Source organism: Erpetoichthys calabaricus, chromosome 1, assembly GCF_900747795.2.
Source record: "Erpetoichthys calabaricus chromosome 1, fErpCal1.3, whole genome shotgun sequence".
NCBI lineage: Eukaryota > Metazoa > Chordata > Cladistia > Polypteriformes > Polypteridae > Erpetoichthys > Erpetoichthys calabaricus.
Genome location: NC_041394.2, coordinates 52,470,865 through 52,483,612, shown reverse-complemented (window position 1 = coordinate 52,483,612; position 12,748 = coordinate 52,470,865).

Sequence of the window (12,748 nt, the reverse complement as noted above, 5' to 3'; positions counted from 1 at the left end):
GATGTCAGGTAATTGAAAGGAACTACTCTGGGCGTCACTCTCCTAGGAGGATTCATTTTGCCGATGTGCTCGCCTTGCTTGTGTATTACTGGAGGAAAAATAAAAGGGATACCGTTTTGCTGATGTTAGCGGCTAAGCGACTTTGTCTTTCTTCTGAGGTTTCGTTATGCTGATGTGCTGGCCCCGCTTGTGTTATCAGCAGCTAAGCAATTTTTCTGTTTCCTCAGAGGTGGAGCTCTGACCTCTCCACCTCTCACGTCCGGGCTGGACAGACAGACACACTTCACGCATAGACATTTATATATAAGATAGCAAGTACCACCAATGCAAAGAGGTCCACAAAGCACACAATATTACAATGAATGCCACTCAAGATTTTCTATAGGGCCTTTGGTGTATAACACCATTATAAAGTGTTTTTCGTATTCACTCTGACACATCAGCAGATATTTCTAGAAACATAGTACAAATAGACCACTGCAAAACACCAAGTTTAATGTCAGTATTTAAGGCAGGCTGTGTGGTGTAGTAGTTAAGTTCTTGGACTTCAAACCCTGAAGTTGTGGGTTCAAGTGCTGCTACTGACATTGTGTGACCCTGAGCAGGTCACCTGACCTGCCTGTGCTTCAATTGAAAAACCAAAAGAAATGTAACCAGTTGTATTATAAATGTTGCAAGTCACCTTAGATAAAGGTGTTAGTCAAATAAGTAAATGAATTTAATTTAATGGGAGCCTTACAAGCAGTACTGTGAATATATGTGAATGCCTAAGACCCCAGGATGATGTGTGTGCTTGGTGGGGTTGATTTGTTTTGCAGTGGGTGTGTGACATTAAAGAGGAAACACCTCAGCTGTCCCAGATTTGACTGATCAGTATCTGTGATTCAGGCTAAGGTCTTGTTAAGCTTACCATTTTTGCTTAGTTAATTTTTTGCATTGGGTTCTTCTCTTAATAACTGTGTCTTTAAACGTACTGGATGTACTACAGACATCAGCAGTGTATGAATGTTATGGGATTATCATGGTGTGAAATAAGGGGGGCCAAGTGGACCTAAGGCCCCTCTGTAAGACAAAAGCTACCCTACATTGACGTTTCTGAATTTTGAGAGTCAAAAATATAAAAACTTAGCCATTCAAAGGATTGTAATTAATAATAAGGTGAAATTGTTTCTCAACCGTTTGGCTAAGGTCAAGTGTACCATGTGCTCTTACCCCTAAAATGGATGCGAACAATGTGTTTTTGACTCCCACTCACGTCCACACTCCATCTTCAAAGTATTTATTGGTGAGTTTCCCAAATGCCATAGCATCATTTGTACCATGAGGTTCATCAACTACTTTTTTTTTAAAACAAAGGATACATGGACATCAATAAAGGCATAAAATGATTTCATATAGGCCATCTAACTTACCTTCCATTTGAAAAAATAATGGCAGTCGTGCCCCATGCTTTTTAAAGACATGCACATTGCCAGGCACTTAGGGGACACCTTAAGGGCTCCAAACAGGTACCACGTCATGCCAAGAGGGGGCACATTTACTGATGCCTCCTCCTCTTTCCCCTGTAGTCCTGAAGAACACTTGGAAGCCGACTGAGATCACTTCTCTCCCTTCCCCAGAATGGTTCTGGCCTTTGCCAGAACATGCACTATATAAATCAACTGAGCACCAGAAGAGGTTGTTCATTCTTGGACCAGAACTGCTATTCTGCACACTCCATGACCCTGATATTGTGTGTCAAGTGGCTGTGGCCATTCAAAATTTTTGAGTTTTAATCTTGCTGTTTATTTTTGCTTTTCTATCAGTCAAACATGGTTTCACAGCAGAGGCGCCCAGACTCTTCATTGTCTTGTAGTGTTGCCACGTCTGAATAAATTACAAAGTCTTACTTGTTAATTACAGCACCATAGAGTGGCAATGTGTTTATATTTATTACAGAGAAATGTTATGTAGCCCTAATAAAATAAACGAGGCAAGAATAAAACTATCTGCATCAGTATTTGTTTGAAATATTTTGTGAAATTTTCAGCCATATAATTACATGATGACCTGACAAGTCACTTGGTGATACCCAAGTCACCTGCACTTAACAGATATTTACATCAGGCTTAGTTCTGCCAAATTAACACAGATGCTGGTTATTTTGTTATTTTTAAATTTGGATCATGGAGAAAAGGTGGGCTGTCAATGAGAGTGACTGGCGTGTCGGGAATCTGGACCAAATTTCTTTCTCTAAATGAGTATAACCAATTGAATGATCGTATCAATAGTCACTACAAAAAAGTCAGGCAGAAGAACAAACAGGGGACCTTTGGAATAGAAAGTTTTTCACAGCACTGTGTTAAAGAAGTTGAAGAGAAAGGCAATACAGCCAGTCTTTTCTGAACAAAAGCATGTTGTAAGGAGACAGCACTTACTTACTTACTTACCTAGCCTTTCACAAAACAGTTGTTAATGTCTGCCAAAAGAGATTTTAAATCAGTAACTGTAGTTGTTGGACCCATAAACAGTAAAATAATCTCAATTATGAGTTACATCATAGGTCTGAAAATGAAAGCTGAAGACTCATTTGTCTGGACCTACCTTTTGACTAAATTCCAGCGTTAAGTAAAAAGCAATTTACATGCTTTTGAAAGCCTACGTTGGTATTATGGATTTATGGGGTCATTATTGTCAAGTGTAGAGAGTATTGTGAAATCCTTACTTGCATATTCCAATAAATGCTCAGGATGCTACAGTGGAGCAGCCCCAGGAGAATCTGAGCACACATGTCACACAGCCTCCATTACACATACCAGGCCAGCTTAGACAAACACCTGGAGAAAAGACACATAAAGAACATGCAGCCTCCACAAATTGAAGTGGTGATCAGGCTGGGAACTAAACTTATATCCTTAGCTCTGTGAGGCAGTAGTACTACTCACTGCTTCAGTATGCCATTGCATATTTTGTAGCCCCCTCTTTGAAAAATCTTTCACTACATCAATGTGGAAGTACACAAAATACAATCAGCCAAATAACTGATTGTAAGCTTTCTATTAAATAATGAAATGAATGGAGTTAAGCCATACACTGAGTTAAGAAAAAGACAATGAAAACAAAGCACACTGTATAGTTACTGGATATGCTAACCACAATTTAGAAACCACTGGGTCATCTTTAGCCTGGTGTGCTAACTGGAGTAAAGCCAAAGTTTAATCGCAGGGAATGCCAGACTTGCCAACTGCAGTTGCTGGTCTCTTCACCATACCACGTCAGTATACAGGTCTGAATGGTGCGCAGTATATCAAATTACGCGACTGTGGGCTGACTTTCTACCCTGGTTGTGCTTGTCCCATTTTTGACATCCATTAGCATGCTGACTGATGGAGCCCATGTAGTATGAAGGGTTAATAGGAATGGCAGGCTGAGCTGCAATCTCAGCTCTTTTATTCAATTTTCCATTCTATCGTAGTAGGTAAAACACAAGGCATCGGATAGACAAACTTCTCTTCTGTTTGTGAGATCCAAAACACATTTAAATTTACTTATTTGGCTGACTCCTTTACCCAAGGCGACTCTCAACATTTATGATACAATTGGTTACATTTTCTTTTTGGTTTCCCAATTGGGGCACAGGCAGGTCAAGTGACATGATCACACATTGTCAGTAGTGGGTTTTGAAATCACAACCTCCGCTTGGAAGTCCAAAGCCATGTTCTTTATGAGCATCCATCGGTTGTCAGCTCTCATACACTCAGAACCAACTCTATGACTAAAGGATTTTTTTGTCAGAGTGAGTCGTGGACTACTTGGAGTTAGTTGTTGGACATGTCGCATTAGGCACTAAGATTACGTTAATGAAGGCCTTTTGTTAGCAGCCATACCACATGTACTTCAGAAGAGGTCATCCTCCTGAAGCTAAGCATGTTCAGGCCCAACCAGTATTTGGATTGGAGACCAACTAGGAAAAGCTTGGGTTGCTGCTGGAGGAGATGTTGGTGAGGGCTGTAATCTGAATGTGAATCTCAACACCCCAGTGCAGTGCTGTTAAAATGGTGCTGTCCTTACAATAAGACGTGAAACTAACATCTTGACTCTCTGTGGTCACAAAAGATCCCTGAGCATCCTTCATAAAGAGTAGGATGTATCCCAATGTCCTGGCTAAGCTGCCCACCTCAGCCTACTTATTTTGGCCTCCTAATCATTCCCTGCTGTCTCTGACTGGCTAACTATCTCTCACCCCTTCACCACTTAACAGCTAATGTGTGGTGATTGTACTGGCACAAAAATGGCTGCCATAGCATCATCCAGGCGGATGCTACACATTAGTGGTGGTTGAAGCCACTTGCTATGAAAAGTGTTATGAGTAGTGAGAAAAGCACTATTAAAATGCAAAGAATGATTATGATTATTATTATTGTTATTATTATTACTGAAAATAAATGGAAAAGCCATAAAATGAGGCATGGCCTTAAGAATGCAATAGTTAGGAAGCAGACAACTATTTTTCTTTCTACTTCTATCTCCTCTTTGCCTGACTAAATTCAACTCCCTCCCTGACATCACCCTTTTCTTTCCAGTACACTGACAGGTACGGCCATTGGAGGTGTTTGACGCTGCTTTATGTTCTGATTGGTTTTGATCCAGTATGTGACTGACTTACATATAATAACAGGTCAATGCAACATCAGTTTCTGAGATAGGGATGCTGTCTTCAACACAGTCTCATCATTTAATTATGTGTTTTGCCAAGGGTTCCACGGTCAACATGTTAATTAAAACTTTGATAAAATAGTCATGGAAGTCACAGTTTTTTATGCAGGAAGGTTTTTATGTGATAGGCAGTGAGGTAAACATATTTCACAGACATGTGGGGAAAGAGTGAAGAGACAACATCAAACAAACTCAAGCCTCTAGCAGAAGCTATTACTCACTTCACAGTATGGCAATGTGAGGTGACTTTGTCTTCTCAAATTCTGACCTTAGACTTTGCCGAGCTTTAGTAATCTCCTAGGCCATACCCTCAGGAGGCATTTCAGGGATGACAGTGTGTGAGAGAGGTCGCGAGTCGAGTGTAATGCACAAAACAGACCCTTCATCCTGAAAGCTGAACTTATCTCAGCCATATGTGAAACAAGTGTCAACCTCAGTTATGCCTGAACTTGCTCTACACTTTACTTTACAGGACCCAGTGAGGGCTGTTCTCTTTGGCAGAGAAGGCAGACTTCTCCCTGCTCTGCTTACTTCTTCTTTTATTTTTGCAAAGCAGTCTGATTTCTGACAATGTGAATCCTGTTTTCTGGAACACGTTTTGCACAGGCATAATACAGGAAACACCTGGAGAAAGATTTGGGACTTCCAGAGTAGAGCTTTCCTGTCTTCAATCCTAAACACAAACCTATGCCTGTCCTAACACCATCCTAGGAGAGCTACAATGTTGGCATCTTTTCTGTTCAAAAAAATAAACTATTATTTTATTATACTTCTAGCTGACTGTATACCTTTAACTGATGTCTTTTGCTAATAAGCTCCAAAAGACACATGATCTTTATGTAACAACAATTTGTATCTAACTTGGTATTTTTATACACTAACAGTAGCTCTTATCAGTTCTCAGACTTGATGAACTTCACTGCTCGAGATCCCAGCATTTCCCATAAATTGTGCTTTTGATGTCCTTGTTTATGGTCTGTTTTGACCACCACTCACTTCTATCAGGTCATTTCTGACTTGTCCTTCAGCTACTCCAAATTGATATAAATCGTTTACATCTGATGGTGTCCTTCATTGTCAATTCCAATTTTGTCTTGGTACCCAACTAAAAAATGCTTCAAGTAGAGAACCATTCTAAGAGGTGGACAGTCCAGCATTACACATAGTAAAGGGGACAATTCAATCCAGGGTGCAATATGTTGTCTAGTTCCAAATAAACAAACACAGCCAAAGTCACTCTCTCTGTTGTCCTGGTATGTGCCAAAATGGTCATTCAAGGCCAACAATACACTTCTGTAAAACAAAAATATTCTTAAGAAATCACTAAGATGCTAAAAAAATATGTGAGCAATAGCAGAGTGGATAGAAACAATTACCTCAGAATATTTAAGATACTTAGGTAAACACTCCATCCAACAGTTTAATGAAACCAGTTTTAAGATTACAACAGGTAGAGGCCTATCCCAAAAGGATCAGAAGCAAGACAAGAACTAAACTTGGATGCGTCACCAGTTCATCTCAGAGAACTTTCATACACGCATCAACCTTCACTCAGATCGGGCCAATGTATTGCACATACCTACAAAATACCCATATGCACATATAGGTGGGACTAGAGAAACTTAGACTTCCTTGGATGGTGACAGCTGGCATGACAACTACTGATGAGAAAAGCAGTAAAGTTCTGTTTCACTTACAGTTTCACAAAATTGCTCCTTAAGTTAATTTCACATGCTCTTCTCAATTGGTGGAACACCAAACACACTATTGAATTTTGTTAGGTTTTTAAAGTTTTTTATACTAAATCAGAAAGAAGGAATCAAACATCAAAATCAGGAAGTACAAAACCAGAAATGAAGTCAGAAATAAGGTACAAAAGGTTCTCACACTAACATTTTAACTTCCACTGTTCTACCGCAAAGGGTTTGAAAATAGAAGTGGATCCGTAAGCTTGGTGGTTGCAAGAAGCTGTGAATTCAATCTTATATAGGAGGAGATCTGATATCACAACACTGGTTAAATGCAAACTGTAAATAACATATAATCATGAAAAGATTGTGTAGGTACCAGGAAAGTGGATGGGCATCCTGGCTGGAATAAGGGAAGGATTCTTGTCCAGTCAGGGGGTTGTAATGGATGGGCAGGGCAAACTGGTTTTTACTGGGAGCAGCTCATTCTCCCACACGACAGGTGGCAGGGTTCCTCAGGATTAAACCGGATTCGGACATGGCATGGGAGTTGGAGTCCAGAAACGCACTGCTGTGGGAGGACTGCCCTTGTTTCCACAAGACTCAAAAAGTGCGCCCTACGACTTGGGTAGCAGACTGGAAGGAGGTTCAAGTTTAAAAGAGAGCCCAGTGGGCAACGCTGTCTTGGAGGTGAAAGGAGTAGTGTGTATTGGTGTTTTTTATGGCTGGTGTTCTGGAGAAGAAGGTGTTAATGACAAATTATTATTTGAACCTGGAATTGTGTTAGGTATTACTGTGTTTGTGGTTTGGGTACTCAGTGGTGCCCCATTGTAGTTACAGTTGTCACGAAAGGATAGTCATTTATAAAACAGAACACAAAGTAGCATCACCAGAATAATGATAAAAAATATACTGTAAACGAACTATAAAAACAAATATAAACAGTCCAAAAAGTAAAGGACAAAACTCAGATTCATTAACAATAGCAATATAATTATGTCCTCAAAGCCACATGAAAATAATTTTTTAAAAAATCATTAATTTTTCATTGAAAACTTGTGTGAAATTTGTCAAAATTTCAAGCCATGCCCACATAGATGTTAGGTAAAAACTAGGAGCAAGAGCGTGCCAGGAAGGAAATGAGGTCACCAAAAGGGATTAGGAGGAGATATAATCAGCAACAGGCAAAAAAGTTAATAAATATCAGAAATACTAGGGTGTTGTACCGTGTTAGCCATTATGAATGTAGAGAAAAGCCAAGCAAAATGACACCTTTTATTGGCTAACTAGAAAGATTACAATATGCAAGCTTTCGAGGCAACTCAGGCCCCTTCTTCAGGCTCTTCCGGTTTAATCCTGAGGAACACTGCCACCTGTCGTGTGGGAGAATGAGCTGCTCCCAGTAAAAACCAGTTTGCCCTGCCCATCCATTACAACCCCCTGACTGGACATCTTGCCTGAAGAAGGGGCCTGAGTTGCCTCGAAAGCTTGCATATTGTAATCTTTCTAGTTAGCCAATAAAAGGTGTCATTTTGCTTGGCTTTTCTCTAAATATCAGAAAGAAATTGAAAATACCAATTGCCAAAGCCTTTAAACCATTAAAACTAGAATCACGGTTAAAAACAGAGGAATTGAAATAGAGAGATCTCTCAGAAGTGCCTTTTAGACGCCACTAATGCTCATAAGAAAGTATGAGTTTGTTAAAAGAAAAGAATTGCAAAAATGAGGTGATCAATCTTAAATACCAGCGCGTGAAGACATTGCATGGTCCTGAAAAGACATTGCACAGTCCTGAGACTGATAATCACTGTCATTGCAGTGAACAATATGGCAGCCCCATAGTCCTGCAGTCATGAAATGGGACAGGACTGAAAGTCGCATTGTGTGCCATTGACTCTGTCATTTTCCAAAGTACATGACCTGCTAAAACCTTAGAGGTAAAGCCTAATGGAAAGGCATCAGATCAAATAGCAGAGGGCTGCCAGTTCAGTCTCCACCATTGTGTGGTTTTGAGCTGGCCATCTCACCGGAAGTACTCCAAAAAGTAAAAATAAGCAAAGAATTACATCAGACATCTGCAATTTGCAAGGCACTTTGAAGGTCCCAACATTGTCTGAGCTGCTGGCACAATTCCAGTCTGTGACGGTACGTACAAGTCCATGGGTTGCATAAGACACACAAGTAGGGAACATAAATCAAGATGGTCTGTGCAGAACAAAGCCAAAGAGACCAAATGAAGGTTAAAGAGAGACTTTTGGAAATAGGAAGGGATGGGGGTAGGGGCATGAAGATAATTCTCTTTCCGTCCCCTTCTCAAATGAAACAGTAAGAGGATGCCTCAGGCAGGTTGGCTTTCTTTCTGTTTTATTTCATTACTTTTAAGCTCTGTCTATCCCTTAGGATGACAGAGTGTAATACTAGCTTTCCTTACCTTATCTGCCTTCAAGCATACATTGAACTGTAATCCCCTTACACCACCCACCACTCCCACAATTCACACCTCTGGGATCAGAGGGCCGAAGTGACATGCAGGGCTGAAGTGAACGCTAGCTTCTGACTCTTATTTTTCTGGTCCGATTTCCATCATTTTGATAATGATTTTTTTTCAGTTTTTCCATCATCATCAGTAGGATTTTTACATTTTTGTCACACCTGTTTTTAAAATCATTTTGACTAAAGACCACTTTAATTTTCTTTGCGAGGAAATGAAGTTTTTATTTTTTTTGCTTTTTATATGCTTCTGAACATTCCTTCTGGAACAGCGCCATTCCCCAAAGTTGCACCCTTTAAAGGTCTAAGTGTCATTGATTGCTTTTTGCTTTCCATGGAGGACAGGCAAGTAAACACACTAAGCAGTGCAGTAGATAGTAGTAACTTGGAGACTTTCAAATTATTTAAGAGTAGAGTAATAGAAATTGACATGCTTGGTGGGACTGAATGGATTGTTCTCACCACAACTGCTCTTATATTCTTATGTTCTTCTGGTCCAGAATACTGGTTTCAATTAAAGAAGAAGCTTGGAAAACAACAGAATCATCAGCTCAGACTCGTGTTCTTTGTACAGATAGATAGAATTTGAAACTTGTACACAGCCATCCTGTGTGCGAAATTGGCAATCATCTTAACTTGTGAAGAGTGTGCATTCACTGTGAGGTCCAAGGTCTACTGTATTTGCCATATGAAACCCAGTCCTTGTGCCATCTATCAATGACTTTGTCAGATCAAAGCTATTCTGTTTGGAGGGAATCAAGAAGTTATCCACTTTTTTGTGCTACAATTATAGACAATCACAGTTTCACATGTCATGTCTGGCATTCAGACTTTTAGGGAAAAGAAAAATAGTGAATTATACCATCATTCTGGTTATAGCAAGAGGGTGTTATGATTGGCTTTCTTTTTAGTTTCTAATTTGCTAGTTAATTTGTGATTTATATTATTTTTTATGTGTTTCTAAATCTAGCCTATTTTCTTGTATGGTGTGAAAGACCAGCCTTGGCACAGACAGTCACGGACTCCAAATGTTCAAAACATGCACCCTTTATTGTGCAACACACAAAGTCAACACAGTGCACACATCACCACACTATACTTAGTCCTTTTCCTTCCTTTAGCCGCTTCCACTCCTCTCTCGCCAGCTCCGTCCTCTTCCACTCGACTCTGGCTCCCGAATGGAGTGAAGCAGCCCCTTTTATCTTGCCCCGGATGTGCTCCAGGTGCTCTGTAATGGTCTTCCAGCAGCACTTCCTAGTGTGGTGGAAGTGCTGCCCTTGCACCCGGAAGCACTCTGGGCGTACATAGTTACTGGTTCGGCAGCACTTCCTAGTGTGGCAGATGTGCTGTCCTCCAGGGCTCCGGGACCGTCCAGGTGCCCCCTGGTGGTGGCCACGGGTACCCACAGGGTTGAGCTTCCCAGCTCCATCTCCGTGGCCCTGATGGAATCCAGGGGGGTTGCCCTCTTATGCCCAGGGAAAAATAATGCCCCATTCCCGGTCCGTTCTTCTTCCAGGTGTCCCGGTGGGGCAGGATCCCTGGTTGTCTGCCAGAATGGCCACTGCAAAACATTTACTGCTTGTTATGGTAACCAACACGCAACCTACAGTGTGTGATGCCAGAAATGCAAGGTTACGCCATTTGATTTCAGATCATCCAAGATTTCAGATGATCTAATTAGTGGTGATGTTTGTTACAATTAGATTCTCTGGTTATGTACTGACTAGGGGATAAGTGAGTATATTTTTTATGAAAGAATGAAATAAAAGACATGGTGAGGAAAACAAAATAAGGTTGGTGATGGAAGAGCGAAGACAGCCTTTTGTTAAAACCAAATGCTAAATGCAAGAATCGTTGTTTGTCATGATCCTGGAGTTCCTTACCACAATAAGTCTCAACAATGACTCAAAATGTCCACTGTGGTTGGGGTGGGAATACATCAAACCCTGGCTGGTCAGGGTTTTAAAAATAAAAGATTTATTTTCACAAACATGCTCTGTAACAGTGAAGCAATGAAGAGCACAAAAGGCATAGAAAGCATCTTCTTCTTCTTCTTCTTTCGGTTGCTCCCATTAGGGGTTACCACAGTGGATCATCTTGTTCCATATCTTCCTCTCCTCTACGTCTTGCTCTGTTACACCCATCACTTGCATGTTCTCTCTCACCAAATCCATAAACCTCCTCTTAGGCCTTCCTCTTTTCCTCTTGCCTGGCAGCTCTATCCTTAAAATTTTTCTCCCAATATACTCAGAATCTCTCCTTTGCACATGTCCAAACCAATGCAATCTCGCCTCTCTGACTTTGTCTCCCAACCGTCCAACCTGAGCTGACCCTCTAATGTACTCATTTCTAATCCTGTCCATCCTTGTCACACCCAATTCAAATCTTAGCCTTCAATATAGACTATTCCAAAAACAAAGACAGTCCCAATGTATAAGTGCCTTGAGCATGGGAAAGGTGCTATATAAATAAAATGTATTATTATTATTATTTATTATTATTATTATTATAATCCCAAAAATGGTCAAAAGACAGAGCATAGAGGTCAAAAATCCAGAAATTCACAAAAAGTACAGAATAATCACCAGCGAAATACACGAAGGCTAGAGCATTCAGTGAACCACAGGGCCCTATCCACAAAACAAATGGCTCATGGAAAAAGATACATAGCTAAAAAGAAACCAAATAATCAATTGTGTTAACAAAATATAAAGAAAACATACATTAAAGAGATTGGATAGAGAAGAAACTCTTGTAGAAACCATTATACCATCATGCATGATGATGTCACCAGTCATGTATTTCCAAAGAGTCGGAGAATGCAACCCTCTCAAAATGGTGGAATCAAATAATGAAATAAAATGACAGTAAAAAATTATTAACTTTTAAATAAAGTACTAAAAAGTAAAAACATAGGGAAAGAACACATCATAATAGGTTACTAGATCCCTGGCTCTGATTCTTTGATTATAATTTTTGAAGAAAGAGAGGACAGACTCCAGAATTTCAGATTAGGCTTAGTGTTTGACTTATTTTTCACCTTCTGGTCGCTATTTAAAATTTGTGTGGAGTCTCCTCTCACACATCGTAGCAGGGAGAATGGCTGATTAGTTTACAAGAGCCAGAAGAGAAGGCATAGTGAAAATAACTACAAAGTTCACATCAAAAGTCATACTATCCATCATCGAAAACCAAAACTACAACCCTACTTGTAGTCAGTAGTACTCTGACCTGAAGAAAGGGCCTGAGTTGCCTTGAAAGCTTGCATATTGTAATCTTTTTAGTTAGCCAATAAAAGGTGTCATTTTGCTTGACTTCTCACTACTTGTAGTCAGAAATTGAAGCCAAAATTTATTAGCCAAAAAGACAAAAATAATTACAAAACTCTCATTCACATTCGGATGCCTGGTGACTATTATGGTGACGGTGACATCCTGCTCAACACACTTCTAGCCATTTCTCCATAGCAATGGAATGGTAAGCACTGCAAAAAATGGAGGTGCCCACTGAAAACAAAATGGTATAGAAGACAAAGTAAAATTTTTTAACTGTTTTAAATAATAGTTTTCAGAACTGGAAAATATTATAAATTAATTCCTTATAACACTCAAAGGGATACATAAAATTCTAACATATCAAGGGTTAACATTAATAAACAATTAAATAAGAATTAATTCAGTAATTAAATAGATGTATGATTATAGCATAAATTTAATATCAAAAACATTTAACAGAATACATTTTGAATTGCTTAGTCATTAAGCTCTCCCTCCTCAAACTATTAATTGCTTTTCTCTAAAGAAACTGGGTTGGGTAACTTAATAACAGTACAAATGTGGAATGCATAATGGTGATGCAGTGGTGGTGATGCTGGG